The sequence below is a fragment of the Tenrec ecaudatus genome, chromosome 3 (genome assembly GCF_050624435.1).
Source record: "Tenrec ecaudatus isolate mTenEca1 chromosome 3, mTenEca1.hap1, whole genome shotgun sequence".
NCBI classification, from domain to species: domain Eukaryota; kingdom Metazoa; phylum Chordata; class Mammalia; order Afrosoricida; family Tenrecidae; genus Tenrec; species Tenrec ecaudatus.
The window spans coordinates 91,781,964-91,806,377 of NC_134532.1; positions in this window are offsets into that span (position 1 = coordinate 91,781,964).

Consider the following 24,414-nt stretch of genomic DNA (forward strand, 5'->3'; position numbering starts at 1 on the left):
ATCATCTGAGACTGCATTTTCCATCTGTTTGATGTTCCTCTTAGCTCAGCATGTAGTAGCCTCAGTAAATGGCCACAACCCCTCTGGGAAGGGGCTTATAACACTATGCAGTTGCCTGGTGTTATAAGGTCATTTCTTCAAAAGAGCTGGCCACTTGGCTAGACAATGGGTTCCAGATTTGAAAATGACTGAAGTCTAGAAAACAAACTAAGACTCATTACTTTTCATTGGTGCAATTGCCCCATGGCCCCGTTCTTCCATTTTTGTCCTTTTGTATATTTTTTTGGTTGTAGAAATTAAGCAGCTTCCTGCTGATTGCTCATCAGTTTCCCTATGAATCCTATGTTCTATTAACCGTCTCCACAACTCCCAGAGGGTAAGGCCTCTTTGTGGTCCTTCCACACTTGCCGGCAATTCTGCAATCGCAGCCTTCTGGCTCCTGGTGTTTATATAGTGCTTAGACTCTATTGTTTGGGCTCAAAGGTATCATATGCACAGAGGTGAATGTGTTCAGCTCTCTGACAACTGCACTTCCTGTTATCCCTGGCTGCCGAGATCCACTGACTTTCTTACTAATACTGCTTCCCTCACAGGGGCACTAGGTGAATGACATGACCTTGCATTTCTCTTAGGGTGCTTAAGGTGAGTATCAAGGTATTTTATAATAGATCCATTACAGCATATTCACTGACCTCATCTTTTTTTATTCCTTGCTCAGGCTCTAGGTACCTTAGAATGAGATCCTTGTGATTTCATTGGCTTATCTTCAGAAATAGATTACTAGGCTTTTAATGGTAGCCTGACAATATGTGAAAGATCTAGAGTTTCACAGCTACAGGCAAGAAGATGTCACTGAGAGAGTAGTAGCTACACTTAAGGAGCATGGGCAGGATTGGAGCAATGTATCCTGCATGATGGCATGACGGCAAAAACTGCAACATCCACCACTACCGTCATTCACTGAGAACAGGTCTTTATCTTTTCCAGCATTTTAAGAACTGCAATAGTATGAAGTTTGCTCCACACTCAGGGATCCTTTCCAGGGCCACATTATGAAGTGATGTGTCTGAACAATATGCTTCCAAGTGAAAGAAATCTTACTAATCTCATTTTACGTGATAACACGCTTAATTCTGCACACTCAAATTCCAGTGCTAGGGGTAGTTTTCTTATTCTCGCTGGTAAAGGCTAGCTATTCTTACAACTCTTGATATATCGGTGGTTTCATCACATACCAGATCCAACACTTCCCCAGTCCATAAGTAATTTAATTTTTCATACCTTCTAGCATATTATATTCGGCTTATTTATCATGATGACTCATTTTTAAGATGTGAATAATGAAAATAAAATCATTCCAGGTATAAGAATTTGCTAATGATAAATGAGTTGGATGTATTTAAGGAACCCGTAAGGTATAAGCATTGTGGAAAATTAATTGGTTTAGATTCATCTTGGCCTGAGGAATTCATTGAAATATGGAATTTGAAAAATGATAGAAAAATTTTAGGTCAAATTTAGGTTTTAATAAGAAATTCTGCACAAAGCACAGAGTGTATACCAGTTTCCTCATTCCACAGATTTCTCTAACTATAAACACATTGCATCCTTGGGATACATTAATAAAAATAGATAAACCAATATTTATAGTTCATGTTAACTAAACCCTGTATTTTACATTAGTGTGGTAGTTACAAAATCTGGTGTCAATTGGAATTTAGGGTTAATTATGAAGGGTTGTGTCAGCCACTGGAGATCCCCTCACAGAAGGGTCTAGGGGAGAAGATGAGTCAGTCAGGGCGTGATGTAGTTCAGATGTAGAATACAGCTTTCCCCCAGATCCTGGATGCTTCCTCCCCCCCAAATACCATGATCCGAATTCTACCTTGAAAGACTGGATAGAGAAGAGGTTGTACACTGGTGCATATAGGAGCTGGAGGCACAGGGAATCCAAGGTGGATGATACCTTCAGGACCGGGGCGTGAGGGGTGATACAGGGAGAGTAGAGAGTGAGTGGGTTGGAAAGGGGGAACCAATTACAAGGATCTACATGTGACCTCCTCCCTGGGGGACAAACAACAGAGAAGGGGGTGAAGGGAGATGCTGGATAGGGTAAGACATGACAAAATAATAATCTAAAATTATCAAGGGCTCATGAGGAAGGGGGGACCAGGGAGGGAGGGTAAAAAAGAGGACTTGATGCAAAGTGCATAAGTGGAGAGCAAATGCTTTGAAAATGATTAGGGCAAAGAATGTACAGATGTGCTTTATACAATTGATGTATGTATATGTATGAATTGTGATAAGAGTTGTATGCTCATAAAATGTTTTAAAAAAAAGAATGAAGGGTTGGAGTCTAGTCTGTTGATAGGATCATAGCCAATGAGGCCTCTGTGTGAGCATGGCCTTCTCCTGAGAATTCTGGGAACTCCTGTATTCCTTCATGGAGGCGGGAGACTCTCTCTCTGCTCACTCCCTTGGAGATGCTCTACTGACAAGACACATGACACTACGCTGATAGACCCTGTGACCTGGAACTTGAGAAGCAACAGGAAGACCCCTGCCACCACTAAGATGCTTTCAATGCCACTGAATCCAAAGACTTTCTACCCACTGGCCAGTGATCTCCCTGAACTTGGTATCATGATATATGTTTCCTGAGCCTGAAGAGGACTTTATAGATTGGTATCTGACTTATGGGCTAATATCAGACTTATGGGATTAGACTGGACTGGGTTGGGATGCTTTCTTAATGTATAATTAATTACCCTTTATATTAAACTCTTATACACATGTTTCTATGGAGTTTTTTTCTCTAGTCTACCCAGGCTAATACAATTAGGTTTCTTTATTTGTGGTTCAGACCCATGAGCTTTGACAAATATATACTGTCATATATGATTATCATGCAGAATAGCTTCTCTGTCCTAAAAAGACAAAAAGGATGGTCCCTGACATGACAAAGGTAAGAACTTTGAAGCTTAACAAAGACTATGATTTTCTTGTTTTCATAACTAAATTTATAAGCTTTAAAATAAGCTTTATAAAATGAACTTTAAGATAATCATACATGTTTTTAAATAATATTATTGTCTTAAAGATGATAAAATAGAGCAAGTTTAAAGACTATCTAGAGGACATCCACCTTGAAATTACTGCCACATGCAGGCTAAAATTTTTCTAATTGCCACCTCCTAAATGACATGTTATCAAGTAAATTCCAGATTGGTTTGACAGAATTTACCAAAAATTCATATTTATATTTTAAGGATTGATGTGTGATTATGCTGAGATAAACATATTCGGAAGGTTAAAAGTTTTCAGAGTTCATACTTTCAACAATCAAGTATCATCAAAAGCAATAGGTACCTTTAGACAACTCTGGTGCTGATAGAATCCTGCACTTTGTACGAAGCTCTAATGACTTCTTGGAGCGATTAGCGAAAATACCTTGCTTGAAACATGAAAGCTGGAAATACCTCATAGCTGTAAATGTTCACCTGGATCAACTCAAATCTCTTTAGACAATGTTTGCCCTCGCTAGAGATTCTGAGGAATTTTTAAAAGATGCAAAGGCAATTTATATATCCTTCCAACTTATATCCTGGTAGAGACTGTGGTTTCTCTGGATAGAGAGTGACATACAGTTTCAACATACGGCCCATCTGTATTTCTAATTAAAATGTTCAATGTCAAGTACTACAGAGCTTTCTCATAAATTACTTTTCATTTTTCTTGGTTTCAAAAGCTGAGAGTATTTGGAAAATATCATTGTGTATGCACTTTCTTTGGGAATAATATATTTGGCTGAATTTCTTTTTATTGATGTCAATTCTTGGCTTATAATAAAAGTAGGAAGACCAACAATATACAACAGCAGAGTATATGAATTTGGAAATATAAAAAGTAGAAAGAGAACCACGCTGGCATAAGAGTATGGTGGAGAATAGAGTAAATCGAGCCCAGCTACAAAATGTAAAAAGGGGTTTTTTAATGATAAAAATTTTGATCCTCTAGTTACAAGCTAGCTTATTAAAAATAACCTAATTCTGTTATGTGTTAGTTGTGAATTCTAACATCTTTATACTTTATATTTCATCACCTCTTTGTGACACCTGGTGAATGGTAAGGAAATAGATTAATAAAATTATTTTCATTAATTCTCTTAACCAAGTGGCTGGCTCTCTCTCTCTCTCTTTCACTTACTCCTGTTTGCAACAATTTATATGGACAAAAGTATTTGCAGTAGGAAAGGTGTGAATTACAATGTTAATTCTTACCAATTGTTATGAAAACATTACATTTTGTATAAGTAAATATATTTCATGAGACACACACAGGAAAATAAATAAATAAAATGGAATGGAAGCTGAGAAAGGAAGGGAATGGTTTGATCCATAGGAGTTGAGTGAGGGATGACAAGAGAGTAAGGGGTGTGTAGTGACCAGAGGAAGAGTGAAGTATCCTATTTCATTTGTGGCTTATAATACAATATAATTTAATATTTAATTTTTTCGTGTGTTTTTTAAAATCATCCAATCAAAAAGTAACATTCAATGATTTTCTCTTACCACTGATTTCATTGCATTTCTCTTAGGAATTCAGCTTTAACTCTGGACCTTGAAAATATTACTTTCTTTACTCCTTGCATTCTGTTAGAGCCTAGCCTTTGTGTTCAGCATAAATGTCGCTTTCTAGTTCATGAAAATCAATCCATAGCCACTGAAGTGGACTCCAACCCCCAGAAACCGATGGGACAAAGTAGAACTAGTCAACAGAGTTTCCAAAGCTATAATTTTTATGAAAGCAGAGCAACGCGTTTCTCCTGTTACTGGTAGATTTGAACCACCGATCTTTCAGTAAGTGCTAAGTCCTGGAACCAGGACTTCCTTTTCCACTCAAAACTGTAGTGCTCCTACAAGACAAGATAGATCTACCCCAGTGAGTTTCCCAGGTGGTATCACTTCTATGCGGGCAGAAAGGCTTTTCTTCCACAGAGTGGCTGGTGGTTTCAGATTCCTGACCTTTCATATTGCAGCCCAACACAAAACCAGTAACCCTCCATGGCTCTTCCTTTTTCCACTGGAAGGAAGGAAGGAAGGAAGGAAGGAAGGAAGGAAGGAAGGAAGGAAGGAATACAGCAAACAAAATGGAGTAATATGGACAATAAAAAGGCTGACCAGAAGACCACCAAAAATAAAGAAGTAAATAACAAAATGGCTGACAGGAAGGAACCCTAAACTCGCTAGATTCTAAGGATATTGGACTAAACACTTGAGTTGCACCCCGTTTTTAACTGAACACCCACCACCACAGCTATAACTACACCCCCCAAAAATTGTCTAAGAATTCAGTTAAGAAGAGCCCAGAGAGGTAGACCTTCTGTCTGCTGCAAGGGAACAGAACTCGCACTCTCTCCCTTGTTCTTGCTGGTAATCTTGCCTGTTTTCTTGACTTGTTATTGATATGTTTAAATGCCCATTGGAATAAATTGGTTAAAAGACTGTGTTATGTTCATAAAATAACCTAGCCTCATCACTGTGTTAAGCTTAAGAGACTGAAAGGTCACTTCCCTAGAGTATAAGCTACCTGATTCCTAAGACACATGCCAGGGAAGACAACTTGAGACTTCAAGGTCACTGCTCCTGGGCATAAACTGATTCTTGAGATCTCTCTTTGGACCAGTCATAAGGTACTAAAGACATAAAAAGAAAGAAAGGAGAGAAGGCAAGGAAAGAAAGAAACCAAATTCACTGCCATCAAAGTCAATTTAGGTTTTAAATTTAGAACCAGAGTGACCTGATGGGACAGACTAGAACTCACCCCCACCCACCTAGTGCTTTTGAACTGCTGGCCTTGTGATTGACCTTGTGCCAAGACGTAAACCACTAAAGTGCCAGGGCTCCAGGCAGTTATTCAAGTTTCTGACTCGTGTTGACCCATGTTTCAGAGTGTACTTCGTAATTAGAAACAACAACAACAACTTAGTTTATGCTAAGGTATTCTTTGAAGCACTTCTGAGTGGACATTAATCTCCAATATTTTAATTAACATGGAAGTATATTAATTGTTTGCATCACACAAGACTCCATTTGCTGGAGGAAAGTACTTCATTTATAAAATACAAATATGGGAGGAGAAAACGGTCTAAATTTCAGATGAGGACTGGCTAATAAAGAGCATGTGTGAAAGAGAAGATTCAAGCTACACAAGTACTAATGAGTTCCAGTCAAATCCAATATCACTGGCATGGAGTCAATGTCGACTCACGGCCTCTATAAGACAAGGTAGAGCAGCCCTTGTGGGTTTCCAAGACGGTAACTCTTTTTCTTTTTTTAAAAATTTTATTAGGGGCTCATACAACTCTCATCACAATCCATACATATACATACATCAATTGTATAAAGCACATCTGTACATTCTTTGTCCTAATCATTCTCAAAGCATTTCCTCTCCACTTAAGCCCTTTGCATCAAGTCCTCTTTTTTCAACTCCCTCCCCTCTCCCCGTCCCTAATGAGCCCTTGATAATTTATAAATTATTATTTTGTCATATCTTTCCCTATCCGGAGTCTCCCTTCACCCCCTTTTCTGTTGTCCATCCCCCAGGGAGGAGGTCACATGTAGATCCTTGTAATCGGTTCCCCCTTTCCAACCCACTCACCCTTTACCCTCCCAGTATCGTCCCTCACACCCCTGGTCCTGAAGGTATCATACACCCTGGATTCCCTGTGCCTCTTTACAGGAGAAGAAAGCCCTAGCTTACTCTTGCAGAGCAGCTGGTGGTTTTGAACAGTGGACCTTGCAGGTTGCAGCTAACCCATAAACATTATGCCATCAGGGCTCCACAAATGAGCTAGAAAATCACAAAAGTAAGTACTCCACATGATATCAGCTAATTATTTTCATGAGTAAGCCAGCAACTCTTGTTCGTTGTGATCAAATACTGTATGCGAGATAGTTCTCTTTTAGGATCTACTCTTCCTGGGGATTTAGAGTGTTGGGAAGACAACTGTTCCATGCATTTCCATGCATTTCTCACAAAATTAGTCATGCTTTTTCTACATGTAAAGTTTGACTATAACACATTAAAATTTCCTTGAAACGTCTCATTTTCTTTTTAATTATGATATTGTTAATCTTTTTGATACACATTATTTCCTTTTAAATTTATTGTTGACACAAATTATTTAAAATGTATCACTTAAATAAATTAAATTTTTATTTGACATAAGTATAAGACTTTACTTTTGGACTTTTGCTGCATATTTATTTTATAAAGAGCAAAATCCTTGACAAAATTATTCTTCTTTGCATAACACAATGAGGAACCACAAATTGTTTCAATTATATTTCATTTAAAGCAATCATTTTTTAATAATTATTCTTTGTTTCTAAATCTCCACATACTACTGTGACTTATTTAATGAGAGAATGTTCTATCTAGGTTTTAACTTTTTAAACTATTTTATCCCTCTTTTAATTTTATTTAGGAAATGTGCAATGGTGTATTGGTCCCTGATAAATTTTGACAATATTCTACTACTGTGTGTAGGAGAAAACCTGCTCCATTGAGATCAGATAAAATAGATTTTTGCAAAAACAACAAAAAAGAACAAATAAAACCTTAATTTAACATTGTTCTCTGTACTCAGTGGAGTCATTATTAGAAAAATAGGTATCTTTAACTTCTGGGGTCTTAACGGCTTGAAGATAAACAAGTGGCTGTCCAGCTCAGAAGAAACAAAGCCCACATGGAAGAAGCACACAAGCCTTCGTGATCATGAGGAGTTGATGGGATCAGGTATCAGGAATCTAAGACCCAGAACAAAATCATATCCAAATGAGGAGGGGGACATGGAGTGGAGACCCAATGCCCATCTGTCGACAATTAGACAATTAGGATGGCTCATGAGCAGGCAGGACTCTAAGACTTCTTATGAAGGAGATTTACCTAATGCAGTGTGTCATTTGATCTCTTGATTGCGACTTCCAGGAACATTGATTGTGGATCCAAGCAAGATGAAATATTTGAAAGTCTCATTATTTTCTCCATTTAGCATATTGGCCCACTTGTGAGGATTTTGGTCATTTTTACATTGAATTGTAGTCCATACTGCAGTCCATACTTAAGGATGCAATCCTTGATTTCAGGAAAATGGGACAGCGTCACCACCTTCCATGGTTGAAGGCCCAAGGGAAACACTGACGGCTCAATTCAGGGAGCTAATGTTGCACTGGCTGCTCTGACTCCCACCTGAGATTAGGTGGACACTTGCCATCTACTTCCCTGGCAAAGTTGCTAAAACACAGCAGTCTGCAAAATATCAGTTCCTCCCTCTTCCCTTCTATCTGTGAGCAGCTTGGCTAATATATTGATGTCTCTTTGTATGCCCTCAGATAATTGTCAACTATTCCTTTGTGTAGAAACCTGTCACAAGAGGCAGGCTGGGTGAGAGGGAATGTATATTAAAATGCATCGAATAAAGAATGAAGCCCTGAGGAATCAACTGCTTCCTGAGTGCCTCACATTCCAACTTTTCTTTGTCTATGAGTTTTCAATCCTCAAACCTGTTCGATTTGTAAGATAAGAGCTGATCTTACATCTGCTCTTCCAGCAAGCAAGGTGTGTCATCTGCACATCACAGCTTGTTAAAAAGCCTTCCTCTGATCCTGATGCCATATTCTTCTTCATACAACGCAGCTTGTCTGATTTGTTCAGCCTATAGATTTAACAAGTATGGTGGAAGGAAACAAGCCTGAAGTACACCTTTACTGATTTTAAACCATGCAGGATTATCTTGTTCTGTTCGTTCATCTGCCTCTTGATTCATGTGTAAGTTCTGCATGTGCATAATCAAGTATTCTGAAATTTTCATTCTTCTCAAGACAAAACATAGTTTGCCACATCCACAAAGTCAAATGCCTAGGCATAATCAATAAAGCATAAGTAAGCATCTTTCTGGTCTTATCTGGTTTCAGCTAAGATGAATCTGACGGAATCAATGTCATCCCTTGTTCCATACCCTCTTCTGAATCTGGCGTGAATCTCTGACAGCTCCCCCTCAATGTACTGGTGCAATCATTGTCAATGATCTTCAGCAAAATTTTACTTGCTGTGATATCCATGATATTATTCTATGATTTGAGAATTTTGTTGGGTCATCTTTTTTTGCAATGAGTAAGAATGTGTATCTCTTCTAGTAAATTTGCCACATAACTGTCTTCCAAATTTCTTGACATCAATGAATGAATGTTTTCAGTGCATCATCAGATTAAAAACAATTCCGTGGATCTCCCATCACTTCCTGGAGCCTTGTTTTTGTCTAATGCTCTCAGTGCAGTTTGAACTTCTTCCTTCAGTACAATTGGTTCTGGCTCATATGCTGCCTACTGAAATGGTGGAATGTAGACTAGTTCTTTTCAGTAAAATTATTCTGTGTATTCTTTCCCTAGTGTTTGGATGTTTCCTGCATTAATCAATATGTTTCCCATGAAATCTTTCAACATCACAACTTGAGACTTGAAATTTTTCTTGAGTTCTTTCAAGAAATATGTATTTGTATACTTTATTATTTTACCAGCTATGTTTTAGGTCAACTTGATGGTATCTGTGTGGAAATAGAGGCAAAGTCCAACCTGTCAATGAACTCACAGCCTTGTGAAAACTTGGAGATGTGGCTTGTTAGAATGAAGAAACTGGGAACCTCTGCTGCGTTGACTTTCTGCTTACTTTGACTCTATGCCCCTAGAGGGGCATCCCTATGTAGGCCACCAGGTCCTTAAAGCTGTTGGCACCCGGACATGTTTACACCAACCTTAGACCCACACAGTCTACACCCATATGTCTGTGCTTTCCCTGATTCCTGCTTTACCTTTAACATCATTGGCCTGCAGCTTCATGAGTCTACAGAGAGGTCAAGCTAACATTGGACGTGTGCAATCAAGTAGGATTAGCATGGGATGCTTTCTTGATATAAAGGTGCTTCTTGATATGAAATTATTTCTTGTACATAGATGAATGTCACTAGTTTATTTCTCCAGACAACCTAGCCTAACACAACTATAACATTTTACTGTGTCTTATTAAGTTGTCCTGTGAAATTTTCTGTTCAGCTCTTTGGCTTCATCATTTCTTCCATTTGCTTTAGCTACTCTCTGATTGAGAACAAGTTTCAGAAAATCTTCTGACATTCACTTTTATCTATTTCCGGTCTCTTTAATGGCTTTTTGTTTACTTCATAAATGGTTTTCTTGATGTCCTTTCACAGCTCATCAGGCCATTTTAAATTAATGGTCAATGCATCAAACCTGTTCTTGAGATGTTCTCAAAGTTCACGTGTGGTAGACTCAAAATCATATCTTCGCTCTCCTGCGTTTGTTTTAATTTTCTTCTAATTCAACCTGATCTTACACGTGAGCAATTGATAGTCTGTTTCATAGCCAGCCCCTCGCTATGTTTAAGGTGCTGATATTGAGCATCTCCAATTGCCTCCTCCCACAGATACAGTCAGATTGATTTCTTGGTATTACATCTGGAAAAATTCATGGGTAGAATTACCTTTAGTGTTGTTGAAAATTACTTTTGCAAAATTCTATCATGCGATTTCTAGCTGCATTTCTTTCACCAAAGTCATATTTCCAATGAGTGTTCCTTTTCTTTGTTACCAACTGTTGCATTTTAATCCCCAACAATTATCAATGCATATTGACTGCATATTTGATAATTTTAGAATGTTGATATTGGTAGAATTATTCAATTTCTTCATAGTGGATGCTGCATACATTTGAATAATAGTTGTATTGATTAGATTTCCTTGTAGGCAGATAGATATAATCTTATCATGGACAGCATTATATAACAAGATAGATCTTGAAACATCTATTTTCTTTATGAACTCAATGTCATTCCTCTAGATTGTTTCATTCCAACTATAGTAAACCATATGATTTTTCTCACTCAAAATGGCCACATCTGCTCACTAATACCTAGGACATTGAGGTAGTTAGTTTGTTGCGCTAACCTGGCCAATAAACACATGTGGGGTTAATTGAAGGGCGGAAGGATAAATGGCTCAGTGAGCCTTGCCTTTCTAGTTCTCGGGTCTATTGGTTTGTGATGTGCAACTGCCTTAGCTAGTTCCTTGCTTCAGCTGGTAAGGCTAACTTACTGCAAGACATGCCCAAGGAGAAGCCACATGGACCTACCCCGATGCAGCCCTGGGTGCTGGAGCAGCGATGTGGAGACCCCTGCCAGCGTTGAGATGGTTACACATCCACTGACTCAGCTTTCTTCCTGCATCAGTATTATTGTGTCTGTTTTGTGAGATGGAGGAGGACATTGTGGATTGGTGTTGGACATATGGATTAATATTGGATTTATAGCCTTAGGCAGCATTGGTTGGGATGTTTTCTTGATGTGCACTTGCCCGTTATATAAAACTTTCTTATACATGAGTTTCTGTGGCTTTGTTTCTCCAAAGTACCCAGACTAACACAGTTATCCATATTTATGCATTCCATTTCATTCTGATGACTTCCTATTTTCCTAGAGTAATACTATGTAGATTCAAGGTTCAATTATTAGACTTTTTAAGCTCTTTATTTTCTGTTGAGCCCCATCAGCAAAAAGAAAAAAAGAAAAGGACATGAAGGCTTTACTCCCACAGTCTTTATTCCATTCACGTCATTTCAGTTGATTTTACTTTGAGATGGCTACTCTTCCTCAGGGACATTTTGAGTGACTTCTGACATGGGGAGCTCATATTTGGCCCTAACTCTGGCAGTGTTCTGCTTTTAGATGCAGTGCACAAATTGTCTAAAGACTAAGTTCTCCACAGTGGACAGTGCAATACTTCCTCATATTCCGTGCTTGGTGTGGAAGCTCTGCTGTCCCCTGTTCACTTCCGATGACCCTCTTGACCTTGAAATACAAGGAACATGACTTTCAGCATAATGGCAAAACACAAACCACCAGAGTATGACAACCTGACAGATATTGCATTCGAAAATCATTGTAAGAAAATCATTCGAAAATCATTGGCAGATATTTCATTCGAAAATCATTGTAAGATTGTATCCACAATATAACCTGTACATGAATGTTTACAGCACTTTCCCTATTTCCCAATTTAGTTGCGCTCAAATTGATCCCCATTCATGATGAATCTACTTACAATAGAGTGAGATACTGCTTGGTTCAACTCCATGCTCACAAGTTTGTTGAAGCCCATCGTTTCCTTCCCTGCTTCACTCCATCTCATTAAGGAGCTTCTTTCTCTTTCTCCCTCCCTCTGACTGTCTGTCTTTTTGCTGACCCCTCATTTTACCAGAGGAGCCCTCATGGTGTAGGTGTTAGCTATGTGTTGGACTGTAATCCATAATGTAAGCAGATTGAGACCATCGGTCACTTCTCTGAAGACAGGTAGAAGTTTCTACACGTGTAAACAGTCAGTCTCTGAAACTCAAAGAGGGCAATCCGACCGTGTCCTGTCAGGCTGCTAGGAGAGGCAGCAGCTTGATTGCAGTAAGTTGGGTTTTGAGGTTTTGTATTTTCACCTTACCAAGGGTGATGTCCTTTTTCCAGTAACTGGTGTCTTCTAATCACATGCTCAAATTAAGTGAGATGATGTCTGACCAACCTCATTTCTAAAAAGTAACCCAACTGTACTTTTTCCTAGACAAGTTTGTCATTCTAATGTCAATCCATGTACATCCAATATTCTTTGCCAACAATGTAATTCAAAGGCATCAATTCCTCTTCAGTATTTTCACTCATTGGTCAGTTTTTACATGCTTGTGAATTGGTTGGAAATTGCATGGTTTTAGTCAGGTGAATCCTAGCCCTCAAGGTGACTTTTTTCCCTGCCTTCATCACTTTAGAGAAGTCTTTTCATCAGATTTCCCAATGAAACACGCTGTTTATTTTGATGATGGTCACATCTATGGACATTGTGGGTGTGTCCAAGTGAACTGAAATCTGCCACAACTTCAAACTTTTCTCCCTTTACCAAGATGCCGCTTATAGGTCCGGCTCTGAGTAGCTTCTGTTTCCTTTAAATCAAAGTACAACACCTAGTCCTTGCAAAAAATCAGAAGCAATCAAAATTACTCACCAAATGAGTTAAAAACAAACTATGGTAAATTCGTATCATGAATACTTACTTCATTCTAAAAATAGCTGATCTGGCGCGCCGTGAAGGAAAATGAAACTTATATTATTATGTGACAGAAATCTCTCTGGAAAAAACAATACACGATATAATTCCAAATAATTAAATTTTCTGTAAATAGAAACCCATAGAAACAGCTAAGAGGTCATTTAAGCAGGAAATTTAGGGGGATTATACAGATGAAGAAGTGAAGCATAGGTGATTTTAAGGACAGTGAACCTGTTCTATATGACACTATTTATTTATTTTTTTTTGTTTTTTACCTTTTTTTCCTTTTTATGACACTATTTTAATGGGAATATAACTGATCAAATTATATGGTTGAGGAACTTGACTTCTAACCTAAAGACTAGTGATTCAAATGCACTGACAACTCCACAGGAGAAATCTATGGCATGCTACTTCTACAGAGATGGCCACCCATGGAAGCCCAGCACAGGGCGCCCTACTCTATGGGGCTAATGGAGTCACAATTGCCAGCAGTAAGCATGGGTTTTATCTATTATAACTGTGGACAAATTATAGTGTATACTTTTCAAATTTCATAGAACTGTACATTATAAAAAAGGAAGTACAGTATAAACTATAGACTGGTTAACAATAAGATCCAAATATTGACTCAGTTGTCATAAATGTACCACACAGATTCAAGGTATTAGGAATAGGAGAAACTGTTCCAGGTGGAGATAAAGGTTTACTATGGGAACTCTTTAAAAGTGCTCTAAAGATAGTCTGTTTTTATAGTTATAAACAGATAGAAGACAGTAGTGGAAAGAGATTAGATCTTTCAGAGTCAGTTGAAGTGGAATGACCACCATGTGCTGCCTCTTTGTTTCCACAAGAAGTGGACGCATTCCACACACAACATAACAACTTGAATATTGCTTTTGTGGCCAGGACATGCATCTGGGGCACTTGTCCAGTGTAATAGGACACAAAACCTGAAGACACCATCATTTGACTGCTCATGCCTCACACTCACTATGTATCTAGGAGCAGTGAAGTCATCTCTTGGTCTGCTTCACCAAGATCATCAACAGCAAAGACAATGGTCCTGGTAAATTCTGTGATAATTTGACAAGATGTGTCAAAAGCACATTTTGCTGAAATGGAAATACTAATAAAACTGGGGACTCAGAATGAGTCCATTATCCTCCTCAGTAGTTTTCAGAAAAGTTGCCTCTCATGAGCCGACATTCCCTGGTGGACTTAGGCTATTTTTATAATCTGGGTTTGAACAGCATGTCTAGGACTACCTGCCAAGGAGGAGCAGGCTCGTTGTTCAAGGGGCTTGCTCATCACATGATGTAATGGCACATCTGTTTGGATCATCTTCACTGACATAGCAGATGCTGTTACACACTAAATATTTGGAGAAACAACAACAAAAATAAGAAAGCTACTCTTAAAGCAATTCCTCAAAAACACAGATTCACAGGCTGCTGCCAAAGACTCACAGAGAGCTGTCTACACATCCCAAATACAACTGGCCAACACTGATGTATCACAGAACTCTTTGGCAAGGAGACACGATTAGTTGAAATAAGCCCCTGCCTTCCCAATATTTTAATCATGTAAATTCCTCAGAACATTAGAACATTAATATACTCGGGTGGTTTAATCTCTGATAATTGACAAACCACACATTGTCACTGTTGAACATAAACATTCTATTCAATTCTTGATCCTTTAAAAAAAATTGCTAGAAATAATTTTACTTCTAGTCTTAACAAAGCTCATTTTGCTTAATTATTTGTGTTCTTTATTTGGGTTAATTTTAAACTGAACAAGAAACCACACATGATTAGTTTTCAATCTACCTCTCAGAGCATCTATCAGCTGATCCACACAACCCTCCATTCACTGATTCATTTATTTATTACAATAAACAGATATTAAACTAGATATCTAGGCCTGTTTTCACTCAGCTACATCAACTCAGCATTTAAATTTTAAAGAAATTGGTATAATATATTTGTGTATTCTCAAATGAGAGATTAAGAAAGATGGTTAAGATAATGAAGCTTATTCTATTAAACTATAGAAAATAGAATGAGTGTCATAGCTCACTGTCTATAAAATATTATTTTATATATAAGGCAACCTTGTATATGGCAACACCATATCCCTAGTAATACATATTTATGCCTATTATTTTAATTCATCATCCAATCTGTAATTTTTCCTCTATTTGTCATTTTTAATAATGCAAGAATACATATTAAAATAAGCTGATATCTATTTGGTAACTCCCGAGTTTTACCGTGAGCTTTTGTTGTAATTCTAAATGGCTGATGTAAAATGAGTAGCCACAGAATATTAATTTTAACATGTAAGTAAATGTGTAAATTTACTAGCCACATGAAAATAAACTACTTTCTATTGACCCCATTCTTTACTGATGAAAGGTTGGAAATACTTTAAAAGGAAATTAAGAACGCTTGCTGATAGTATCTGATCATCTCGGCTATACATGTCAAGGAGAGCCAATTCTTTTAAGACCAAAGGTGGTGGGAAAGAGTATTTTATGTTACAAGATGTGGCACTGTTTTAAAGTTCTTGAAGACACCAACATAAGTCTAGGTGAAATTATAGATTACATAATATAGACTCTTATTCTATATTACAATATAGATTATATATGAAATACATGCTATAAAAGAGTATGAGAAATTTGGTTGTTGAGTTTAGAGAGACTACTCTGAGCACTCGTACTAGAGCTATTTATTTTATTATTCTAAATGTAGATATAAAGTTAGTTACGCACCTTAATAGTCTATTATGCCTTTTATGTTGCAGTGTAGTCTAATTATATGTTCCAAATTAAGAAGTATATGTTTACCGAAGAAAACACTAGAGTTCCATTTCTATGTTTTTCAAGGAAGCTAATAACAATTTGTGTATTTACACACAATATAGGTTAACTTTTATAAAATAATAATTTAAAATTGAGCATATGTTCACAGCCAATCACTGGATTGTTTCCACCAAAATATCTCTAGATTGGTTCAAGCCTTTTATAGCCAGGGTTTAGTTAGTCACACTACCCAGGAATTCCTGATCAAACAGGTAAGAAGTTGAGACAATAGGACTAACAATATCATTATCAGCATGCTACCTAGGAAGCATTAACATCTGTTTTAAAATTTTGTAGCTATTTAAAAATATATATATCCAGAATTCATTCATAAGGGTTTCGTGGTCTAGTTACACAGAATTGAGTAGCATGTTTCCTCTGTGCAGCCCCTTCTTAATTTGGATCTCCACTAAAACTTGTTCACCCGGGTGACGCTGCTGGCAGTTGAAATAAGTCCTTGATATAGCTGCCAGCATCGCAGGAACACAAAAGCCACCACAGTACAATAAATTGAGCGACAGGTAATTAATAGTCAGAAAGTGGAGTACACAAAGTATGGATCTAGGAAAAGTGAACATTTTGAAAGGGTATATGGATCCTGTGAAGACCAATATCTGAGATACTAGTGAGCTGTTATAGACTGGTGACCCTCGAGGTGCAGTGGTCATCCGCTGAGCTGTGTTCCACAAGGTTGGTAGTTTAAAGTCACCAGCCAGCTCCCGGGGAAAAGACCGGGTTTTCTACTCGGCAAACAGTTACAGTCTCAGAACTGCCCAGGGGACATTCTACTCTGTCCTGTAAGGCTACTATGTGCTGTCATTAACTTGATGGCAACGGGAAATATATGGTTAAGGAGCCCTCACGTTGCAATTTTGAAAGATTCTGTGGACAAACTTAGTGAATATGAAGGGTAAATTTAAAAAGACATCAGACAAGATAAGGCATGCAAGGGCTCACCCACATAGTCATGACTTCAGAAGCCAGGTCTGAGCAGAGAGAGACTGCTTAATGCATTCTCACAAGCTTATATGATCTCAGGCATGAAGGCCACAGAAAGCACACACATAATAGGAGAAGTTATAAAAGCGGCACATACATAACAGGAGGGGGATGGCTCAGGTATACTCGGCACAATAGGAAAGGGTTGTACTAGAGCAGTGGTTCTCAACCTGTAGGTCGCGACCCCTTTGGGGGTTGAACGACCCTTTCATAGGGGTTGCCTAAGACCATCGGAAATAAGTGTTCAGGAACTGAGACACCGCTCCTCTATCCATCTTCATGTGGGTCTGCCCACATGCACATATGCCCACATACGAATGTCCAGTGTGAAGACTGTTAACCATGCTACACCTTGCTTCAAGACAAAATTTCTTTTATTTGTACTTAGAAATAAATATTTCACAATATAAAATTACATACTGTTTTTGTGATTAATTAACTATGATTTAATGATGTTTAATTTGTAATGATGAAAATACATCCTGCATATCAGATATTGACATTATGATTCAAAACAGTAGTAAAATTACAGTTATGAAGTATCAATGAAAATTTTATGGTTGGAGGTCACAATAACATGAGGAACTGTATTAAAGGGTTGAGGCATTAGGAAGATTGAAAAACACTGGACTAACGGCATATGTGTGACAGGAAGGTACATACATAACAAGATGGGCAGACTCTAGTGTCAAGATCACAGCCTAATCTTGGTTGTCTCTGAGCTGCTTTGACCTTAGGTGTCTTTGAACTATTCAAAGAGGAACAATCTATGATCCTTATCAGAAGGGAATGGGCCATATTTAGGGTGGGATAAGCAATAGGATATGATTGCTTTTGATGTCAGTCAACCTTCAGGCAGATAGTCTTCAAGCACTTGACCTTTAAGAGTATGTTAAGTGACCATGTATTTGCAAACAGCACCTTAAATTTGGCATTATCATGTAGAACATTGAAGGGAATTACTTAGGAGATTGTGAGTGGAACCTATCTCCAACTCCACAATGTGAAGAACCCTGAACTCCAGTGTATGAATGTTGAGAGTTAGTCCACATAGGCTCTATCCCTGATGCTGTTTCCACACCACTGCGTGGATCGTAGCAAACTATGGAGAACCTTGAGAAGAACAGAAACTCCAGAGCACTTCATTGTGCTAATGGGGAATTTCTACATGTATTAAGAATCAGTTGTCCAAACAGAACAAGGAAATACCATAGAGTTTAAACTCAGGAATGCTGTGTTTCAGGTTTGTATCATCTCACCATACTCATTTAATCTATAGGCTGAGCAAATAATCCAAGAATCTGGTTTATATGAAGAAGACTTTAGCATCAGGCTTGGAGAAAGGCTTGTTAACCAATCTTGCTGGCTAAAAGTAAGGATGACTTGAAGCATTTAGAAATTGAGATCAAGGATTGCAGTGTCCAGTATGGACTAGAACTTAATGTAAAATCCCTATAACTGGACCAAGACGTAACATCATGATCAATGGAGAAATGGTGGTGGTCATCAAGGATTTTTGTCTTACGCGGATCTATATTCAATGTTCATGTAAGCAAGAGTTAAGATATCAAAAGATGTATTACATTAGGTAAATCTGCTTCCCAAACCTCTTTAGATTATTGAAGAGCAAGGGTGTTTCTTTGAAGACTAAAGTGCACCTGACCCAAGACATGGTATTTTCCATTGTATCACATGCATGTAAAAGTTGGGCATTGACTAGAGAAGACAGTAGAAGAATAGATGCATTTAAATTGCGATGCTGGAGAAGAATATTGAAAGTACCAAGGACTGCTAAAAAGACAAATACACTTTATGGTGAGTGTTCTCCTTAGAGGCAAGGATGGCAAGATGACTTTTCACATACTTTGGACGTATTGTCAGGAAAGACCAGTCCCTGACAAAGGACATCATGTTTGGTAAAGTGGAGGGATGACAAAAAAGAGGAAAGTCATTTCATTGACCATCCGAATGTGAAAGTTATTGACAATGAGCGAAGACCATTAATTGTAACATGACATTGGTGATAGAAACAAAGCTGGAGATCACAGTAGAATTTTGCAAAACCAACAACTTCTTCCTTGCAAATATATTTTTCAACAACAGAAAATCTGCAAGTATTTGCCAATAGAGCACAAAAGAATTAAATAGACTAGAGCTGTAGTAAAAGACCTTGGAGAAGCACAATATCAGCAGTCAAAACCAGGCCAGTGATGATGGTAGAGTGGAGCATCAATTGCTTACAGGTAAGTTCCTACACATACTTTAGACATTTGTCTGGAGAGACCAGTCCTTGGAGAAGGACATGATGCTTGGGAAAGTGGAGCAGTAACAAAAGAGAGAAAGGTCCTCAACAAAATGGACTGACACAATAGCTGCACAATGGCCTTAGTCATAGGAATAATAGTGAGCCTGACTCAGGACTGGCCAGTGTTTCCTTCTGGTGTTCGTAGGGTGGCTATGGGTCTGCATTGAATCAATGGTACCTGACAAAAAACAACAGCATATTTCGGTTGAAGTTGAAGAAAATTAAAACAAGCCCATAAGAACCAAAATGTAAGCTTGAGTATATCCTACCTGAGAACACCTCAAGAATAGATTCGAATCCTTGAAAACTAAAGAGAGAAGACCCACAGGCACCAGAAATTCATGGAATACTTATTGAAATCAACAAGCTGATGAAGCGCTAGACAGTTGCCTGCACAACTGATTGGAAAGGATCCGTATTTGTACCCATTGCAAAAAAAGGCGATTCAATTATCAAATAATATTATTAATATCATATGTAAGTAAAGTTTTGCTGCTGATGATCAATACATTGCAGCAGTACAATGACAAGCAGCTGCCTAAAATTCAAGTCAAAATCAGAAGACTTGGAAAGAAGGATATAATTTGCTAATTCCACATGGCCCTTGGCTCAAGTCAGATAATATGAGAAAGATTTTATTTCTACCATATTAACAAGAAGAGTCGTTCAGCTGTGTGTTTAATAATAAAATATGGACCACCCTGAAAGAATGAGAATACTGAACACTTCATTGTTCTCATGAGGAATCTATACATGGATCAATAGACAATTATTTGAACAGAACAAAGGGTATACTGAGTGCTGTAAATCAGTGCATCTGGCCCTTTCACCATCCTTATTCAATCTGTATGCTAAGCAGAGAATAGGAGAAGCTGGAGTATGTGAAGAACATCGGGGTTGGAGGAAGGCTTATTAGCTACTGGAGATATGCCAGGAAGACTTGGAGCTCTTCCTGAGGAAGATCAAGGACTGAAAACTAAAATATGGGTTGGAATGCAACGGGAAAAACTAAAATCTTCACAGATGACCAATAGGTAACATCATGGTGAATGGAAAAAAGACTGAAATTTTCAAGGATTTCATCTTGCTTGGATCCATAACCATTGTTCTTGGAAGTAGCACACAGGAAATTCCTTTTGACCTATTCCAAATGTGTTCTAGTGTTGATATTATCTTCTTTATTCACACATGAAGATTTCCTTTGTTATTTTTGTTAGTTATTGCTTCCTAAAAATGTTTTTCTGTATATAAAATCAGCTAGGAAAATTTATAGAGACAATAACTGGATTAATGGTTGATATATCAATCAATGGCTTAATTACTTACTTAATAGTTTAATGGCTTAGTGGTTCCTTGAGAGCATGGCAGGAGAGCTTTGGAGATGGAGGGATGGACAGCTACTAATGAGCACAAGAAGGAAGAAAACGTCCTAAAATTGCTTGTTGTGATAATTCTACAATTCTTCTGATGATTGAACTATTGAATTGTATGATTTGTGATTATATTCCAATAAAACTATTATTATTTTTAACTGAAAAAAAATCCAAAGAACCATTTCATAGGGAAATTTTGCTGCAGTAGACATCTTTAAAATGTTGAAAATCAAGTATAGCATTTTGAGGATTAAGCCTGACCCAGGTCATGGTTTTTCAATCTTTTCATATGTATGTGGAATTTGGACATTGAATATGTAAAACTGAAGAATAATCATTACACATGAATTATGGTGCTGGCGAAGAGTATGGAATGAATCATGTACTGCCAGAATAACAAGCAAATATGTATTCAGAAATATACATACAAGTAGAATGTTCCTCAGAATTGAAGATGGGGACGATTTGTCTCATATTCTTTGGACATGTTGTCATGGAAGAGGGCATCGTGTTTGGGAAAGTGGGAGAAAATGAAACTCCAGGAGATGGAGTGACGCAGAGCCTGCAACAATGTGCTTAAACATAGCAATTGTGAGGATGGCCAAGGACCAGGCAGTGTTTAGTTCTATGTATATAAGTTCACTATGAATCAAAACCAACCAACAACTCCTAATATTTGACTTGTTTTAAAAAATTTAAAAGATTAATATTTGAAAATAATAGTGGATTATCATAAACTTAATCAGCTCTTGACTCCAATTTCAGCTGCTGTTCCAGATGTGGCTTCATTGCTTGATATAACGTATACTTCTTTTTTCTACCATAACAAACCATATGTGAAGATACCCCCCAAACTGGATTTTTCCCCCAAAGCTATATATTTGATTTTTTTAAACAAAACCACCTTATCACCTTTAAAGTACTCTCCATTACACTTAATACATTTGTCAAATCTGCAATTCCGTTCTTGGAAATATTTTCAAACTCCTCTGTTTGGATGGTTGACAGCAAGCACCTGGCTGATGTTTTACTTCATCTCTTCTGTGTCTTCAAATTGCTGTCCTTCCATGTTCCTCTTCATCTATGGAAACAAAGAGCAGTCACACAGAGTGAAGCCAGGTTAGTAAGGTGCGTGAACAAGTTTTTGCCAAAACCTGGCCCACTGGGATGTCTCTGTGAGCAGGTGCACTGCCGTGGCGGCTAAGCCAGTCCCCTGTTTGTCACAAATCAACCCTTTTTAGTAACACACTGTTATGCAATCTTTTCAGATCCTCTAAATAGAAAGCTTGATTAACACTCTGACCTGGTGGAACAAACTCCAAATGAACTCTGAGTCGACATTTTTGTCCATTTGGGAATTTGACAGTTGTCCAGAAGGAGGTTTGCCATTAATTGGCATTTCATCTTTCTTGAAATGAAAAAACCACTCATTTACTTGAGTTTTTCCCATAGCTTTTTCCTTGTAAGTTGTGCTCAAGATCACAACAGTTCTGTGGCCTTTTTTACTTAAACAGAAAACAATATTTCACAGTCACTTGCTATTCTCTTTAACTGGCCATCACACACACACATACAAAGGTTCAAGAGAAACTGCTCCTATAAAAAATTCACTGTGACCCGAGAAAACCTTCGCAGGTGATGCCACTGGGTGCACTAACTCAAAGCAAGTTGCTCAATGTTGGCCTACCATGGAGAATAACCTCCATCCAGCAGAACATTTTCCTTTTTGGGGAGGATAACCCCTCAGATTCCAACTTTCAGGCATTTTAGGAACAGGGGATATTTCTACAGGATTTTTACATTTAATAAATTATTTTAATTGGGGGTTGTTATAGTTGTTATAAGAATCCATAAATCAATTGTAGAAAACATATTTGTACATATGTTGCCATCATTATTTTCAAAGCATGTTCTTTCTGCTTCAGCCCTTGGTATCGGTTTCTCTTTTTTCCCTTCCTCCCCCATCCTCTTACCCTCATGGCCCCCTGATAAATTATAATTTATTGTTATTGAGGACATTGCTAGTCCAAGTAACTAGAGAAACAAATTCATAGACACTCATATGTGTGTAGGAAAGAGTTTTATATAAAGCCCAGTCCAGATCAAGTCCCTAAGTTCTATATTAGCTCATATGTCTGATACCAGTCTATAAATTCCTCTTTAGATTCATGCAACACATGCAATGATGCCGAATGCAGGAAAATCACAGGCCAGTGGGTAGAAAGTCTAATGGCAGTGGAAGCATCACAGGCTTGTAAGGGGATCTCCACGTGGCTCTTCCAGCTCCAGGGCTCTACCTTAATCAGAATAACTCCATGTGTCTTGTCATCAGGAAGGTGAAGCAGAGAATGTGAGTCTGGCCTCCAGTGAGCTAATTATCTCCTTAGCGCCTCCAAATGAGGTCATCAAGCTGCAAAATGATTGACGGGAGGAACTCCACCCCTTTCATTCTTAATAGTTTCAAGTGACAGCTGATTATGTAATTACCACAGTAATCTTATAGGACAGGGTAGAACTCTTCCAATGGGTTTCAGAAACTGACTCTAGAAGGAAGTTGAAACCTCACTTTTTTCCCGGGAGCAGCTGGTGCTTTTGAACTACTGACCTGGCAGTTAGCAACCAAACTTTTAACCCACTATGTCACCAGGGCTCTTTCTTTTCCTTTAGCGGCATACTTTTATTTCCCATACTCTCTAAGTTTGTCACTGCGTGGTGGTTTGAGTGTTACTGTGAGAGTTAAAGCTAGGCCACCAATATTTTAAATAACAGTAAGTCACGCAGAGTGAACAGGTTTTGGCAGCTAGGCAAATAAGTAAGTGGTCTACTTCTAAGGGATTAACCACAGAAAATCTTATGAATAACAAAGGATTATTATCCTTTATAATTCAGGAAGGTTAGCCTCTCAGGTTGAATGACAAAATATAACTAGGGAAGAGCTATTTTGTGACAGTAACACAGATCTAGTGACATATATGGAAAGCTTTCAAATCTTTTATTTGCTCATAGGACACAATTCAAAATGAGAAGATACCACATTAATTATTCATCAAACAATAAATGCACAAATTATGAATCTAGGGAAATTGGAAGCCATTAAAGTTAAACATACAAAAATTGATGTACTAGGCATTCTTGAGCCAAAATTCACTGAACTAGCCATTTAAAACCATACACTTATATGTTTTATGGTGTGAAGAATTACACATTCAAGGGGAATAGCCTCACATCTATTCATGCATTCATTATCAAAAAAACCCTTTTAAAACCTATCTTGAAGTACAATGGTGTCTATGATATACTAATTTTTCTATGCCTACAAGGATGGATAACTTATTATCCTCATAGTCTATGGTAATTCCTATATTGTTCTGCAACACCATACTTCAAATGCATCATTCTTCACTATTGGAGACTAGATTTAGCATAATCCAACAACAGCATAAGAACACTGCTGTTGAGTTATTTTCAATATATCTTAGCTAACAGACAATATCCTGTTTTATAGGGCAGCTCTGTTCCATAGAGTGTCAAATGCTGTAATTCTTTACAGATCCAGACCGCCACGTAGTGTGGCTTGTGAGTTTGAAATTCTGATCTTTTGGCTTTGGTTAGCAGCTGGACAACTTAACCACCGTGCCACTAGCATATAGCTGGCATATTCTCAGATGCTCAATCTGCTAGTTAGGGATTTAGAGTCTATACATGTTTA